Consider the following 4,978-nt stretch of genomic DNA (forward strand, 5'->3'; position numbering starts at 1 on the left):
CAGGTGCCTGCCCCCACTCATCACGATGTCATGAGCCCTTTCAGGCTCTAAAGTCTTTGGTGCTCTGATTGGGATGACAGGACCAAACATCCTGTCCCTGAGTTGTGATTCATCTCATTAAGTTGTTGATGTAGTTGATAGCTGATGGTGTCTAGCTCTTGCTCTGTGTGTCCCTGATCTACTCAGAGGGGACCAGGCTTTAGAGAACAGGAAGTGATAGGAGGCCAGGAACCCACCTTGCAATAACTCAGCTGTGAGCAGCTTCGTGTTGCTTCTCCATTTCACATCTATGATGGACTCTCATTAAAGAGAATTCCCCACAGACATCCTGGGACATCTGGAAAAGGTCTGACGTTAAGATTTGGGAGAGCGATTAGAGAAGTATGAGGTGTCCTTGGGGAACTGTGAGTAGAGTGAATAGAAACCATCAATGCTCAGGGACCTGACCATCTGCTTCTGTCCTCAGGTGTGAATGCTGAATGCCACCCTAGACAGTCCATAGGCCATGACTGGCTCCACCTCTCAGCATCGAGGGGGGCCTTCTATGCCCCTGGCGCCCTGACCAGAGCCCACCCCAGGTCTTCAATGGTACCAATAACACCACAGGGAAGGATCTGGACCCTGACTCAGTGCCTCTGTTTATCCCACAAGGTCTGCAGAAGGGGGTGCAGACCTCCTTCCAGTCCCCATCATGGAACAGCAGCATCTGACTCTCGGTGCCCTCAGGCCCAGCCAGAGAGCAGAGATGAGCAGTCAGCTTGCTTTCTGGAACAGCTGGGTCTGCCCAGTCCAAGCTCAGGAGTGCTACCTGGGAGCTGCGTCTGTCCAGCCTTCATTGTCGGGTCAGGCTGGTGACCAGGCTCTCTGCCCGTGAGAACTTATTCCTTTGAAAGTGACCCTTTATCTTGTTGTATTCCAGACCTCAACATGTGTGACCTACCATGGTGAACGTCCTGTGCACGATATGTTGACTGCCAGGGTATAGACGGGAGATATTGCGTGTGCGGCCCAGAGCAGGAGCTTATTCCTAAGATGACATTCCGGAATGAGAGTGAAAGCATGTGTCAAGGTAAGAAAGATTTGCACTTTCCATGTCCTCATCCATGAGGTTTGAGGTCACTCACCCCACTCTCTTCGGGCATCAGAGAGCAGTTCTGGGCACCTATACCTGTGTCCTACCCCTCCCCAAAGCCCAAGGCTCAGATCCCTCCACAGAGTGCCACTTACTCAGTTTTCAAACACGTCCCTTGCCACCTGGCCCCTTATTTTCAGAATACCAGAGGGGTGGCATTTAACATACTTCACAAGCTCACAGCATGTCGTCTTCCCGTGCAATATCCACCCTCTCCTTCATCAATGATGGCCAAGATGAGATTTTCCCCCTGCTCCCCCAAGATCCACACAGGCTCAGCCATGCCAGGAGCCCTCTCAGCCCCCAGGGTCGTGATGGACCCAGGAGCCCTGTCCATAAATGTGGGAGCGGGGAGACCCGAGGGCAGGCCTGCCTTCCCTGGCCCACAACCCTGCTTGGAGATGCCGCCTCCTAGCACTCTAACTGGCTTCTTGGCCTCCAGGCTCTAATTCCTCATGCAAGGCTCTGTCCTGAACCTCCCCAGTAATTTTAGTTCACAGGCCACTGAGCAACTCAGATGCCTGGGACGTGGAGGATGTTGTGAGAGAGAGGGAAGAGTGATGTGGGCCACTCCACACACTCTTGAGAAGATTTAGGCGAATGAAAGAGACTGCCGTTTGGGCTGGATGGAAAGAGGATCATTGCCAGAGGTGTGACCCTTTTCCAAAGAGGTCAGCCAAGGCCCCACATTGACCCAGACCACTCAGACCGAAGGTAGAGGCTGAATCCCACTTGGCAGGACACCCAGGTCTGCATCCCTGGTGGTAAGCCATGGGCAGAGAAGACAGAAGCATCTGCCATCCTTTTCCATGGGTGCCCCTCTCCTCTCCAGCCGTCACCCACCCCTGGTCCTGCTCAGATATGGATTCTCACCACTTTCTTTTAGTCTGGATCCTTCACAGGGATCATAAAAGGCAACTTCACTGCCCCAAAGCTGCCTGACTGATGTCAGCTCTACTGTCCACCTCAGCCTGGTCCTCAGTGTCCTGGGGACCCTGCCTAGCCAGCAGATCTGCATTCTCCTGACCCTTTCCCTCGAGCCTGGCTTGAAGGGCCTGGCTGGAGTGTGGGATTTTCCCGTGTCCATGGAGCTGGAGTCTCAGAGTGAGCATGGATGGGAGCGTGCTGTCCTGTGAGGGTCACCAGGATTCTAAAGATTATGCAGACAGTGGGAACTCACCCTGGGGAAGTCAGGACAGAGGCCATTGCTGGATGCCATGACAGGCCCTGGTCAGGAATACAGCATTTTCCCTGCACCTGGCTCCCAGGAAGGCCTACCCTGGACTTGTCCACCTCCTCAGGGTAGGACTCAGGTGACCATGCCATCCCTGCTCCATCTGGGAGCCACCCAGGAAAGCTGAGAGCACCAGGGCTGACAGACAGAGAGGGCTTGGACCACTTCCATCCACATGTGGGCAACAGAGCATCTGGCCACTCCATTCTCCCAGAGGATGCTCCATGTGAAATAGAAAAGGCACCCACTCACCAGAGAGGAGAGAGAAGGGCTTTCTGGACTTTCCAGAGAACAAAGAACGTGCCTATGGAGAAGGCACACAGATTTGAAGATTTACTCCCCTCCACTGGGAGAGGTTGGAGTTTCTACGTTGTATCCCTCACATCAGCTGCCTGTGTATATTCCGTCCCCTCACTTATAGCACCCGAGGCTCCACAAAGGCTGTGGTTGTCCTTGAGTGACACCTCGGGGCGTCCAGGGAGATGGAGGTGACAGGCCGAGTCTTGGTTCTGTGTAAGGTACAAGAGCTGCATGAATGCTGCTGAAAAGCTGTGGGCTGCAGGCAGAGCCTCAGCCAGGAAACAATGACCAGACAAGGGTTGAAACTTGACCTTGACTCTCTTCTCTCTGTCATCTCTCTGCTTTTCTGCTCCAGGGCTCTTGGTGCTGCTACTGTTGACACTGGGGCCTGTACAGAGACTGGATGGTGAGTCTGCCCAGCCAGCACCATTGGTAACATAAGCTGAGGCGTGCATGCCGGGGTCGGGGTTCTCTCACCAATAAGGGGGTAGGGAAGGGAGCTTATTGCACAAGTAAGGGTCCAGATGGTTTTCTGAGTATAAAAGAAGCTGTTTTTTCCTCCCTGAATGTGCAGAGTTTTCTGAGCTCTTCCAATGGCAGCCATCCCTCTCCCTCCACCTCTCTTCCTCTGCTCCTCACCCTCAGCTCACGGCTGGCTCCCTCCATTTCTTGAGGCTTTAGACTGTGGTCTTCATCCTCACACCCTCTGTCCCACAGCCTCTGCATGGTGGTGCCCCCTGAACTCCAAATGTTTCAATGCCACAGCCTGTCAGTGCTCTCCGGGGTTCTCTTCTTCTTCTGGAGAGATTTTCACTGATCACTTGGAGAGTTGTGATGGGGCTTTGGTGGTGGTGGTGGGCGCATGGAGACATTGGGGGAGGTGGTAGGGAGAAGTTGTTCTCTCTATGCCTCAGTTTGCTTATCTGCAAATTGGGGATCATCATTGTACCTACCGCATAAGGATGGAGTTAGATTTAAAATATGCCTGTGGCAAGTCCATGTCAAGACTAGAACAGAGCTGGCCATCAAACACAAGCTCTTATCATAGTTACTGCTGTAATTACTAAGATTATTCTCATTGCACAAGGAACGGGGAGAAATAGTAGAAGCAACAGGAGGAAAGAAACACAGGACCTGGAAGCCCAGGCTCTCCTCCTGGTGTGGGCTCACCAGGAACTTCTGACCCCTGAAGGTCATGGTTTCCCACCTCACTGTTCACAGAGAACCATGAGAAAGCAGAACTACTTGGTTTTTTCAGTGATCAAATCTGGGAGGCGCCTGGTTAGCTCAGTTGGTTAAGCATCCTACTCTTCATCTCAGCCCTGGTCATGATCTTATGGTTTGTGAGACTGAGCTCCATGTCATTTGGAATCCTCTCTTTCTCTCTTTCTCTCTGCCCCTCCCCCTCTCACATGCCTGCATGCACTCTCTCTCAAAAATACATAAACTTTAAATGATCAAATTTGGGCTCAAGGATATCCAGTGACTTGTCCCAAAGTCCTACAATTACTAAGATTATGTGAATGTTACCATGAAAATGAAGAAAAAGGAAATTATTCTGTTTTTAGACCAAGAAATACTCTTCATGTACTGAAGATAGATTTAGATGCATATTTTTTAAATACAAAGGAAAATGTTTCTAATATGTTTGAACAGATAAAAGATAGAAACACTCTAAAGTTTCCCTGTAGTCTGTGTAGTAGACTAATGGGCAATTTTCTTGGTTTTTATTATTTTCCATATTCTTTGTCTTCTAAATGTCCATGTGTCATTTAATATTTAGGGGAAAGTAAATTTTATCATGAAAAAAAAAAGGTGGTGTGACTCCCGCCCAGCCGCCCTCCAGATGCCCTGAGGGGTCCCCTGTGCATTTGTGCGTGTGTCTCGTGGAGACTCGAGGCTGGGAGAACACGGCCAGGAGACCTGCTGCCAGTGTGACCCAACACCCTCTCCTTTCTGGGGAGTACGTTTGTCAGGTTGAGAATTTCTCCTCATCGTGTCTTCCTGTCCCTCACACCTCATTACCACCCATACGCCCCAGACCCCATCTTATTGCACAACCCTGAAGATAGGTGTCCAGCCATTGCCACCGTCTGAGAGGACAGAAGGGCCGTCCCATTGCCCAGATGGGGCTGACCGTGAATGGGCCTCGGGTGTGCATCTTCCCACATGCTGTCATATACTGGTGACACCCACAGCCTGGGCGTGGGGCCTAAGAAGGGAAGTCCCTGAACTCAGGGAGGAAACTCTGCTCTGGGGGAGACCAGGTGCCTGCCCCCACTCATCACGATGTCATGAGCCCTTTCAGGCTC

Source organism: Suricata suricatta, chromosome 12 (assembly GCF_006229205.1).
Source record: "Suricata suricatta isolate VVHF042 chromosome 12, meerkat_22Aug2017_6uvM2_HiC, whole genome shotgun sequence".
NCBI lineage: Eukaryota > Metazoa > Chordata > Mammalia > Carnivora > Herpestidae > Suricata > Suricata suricatta.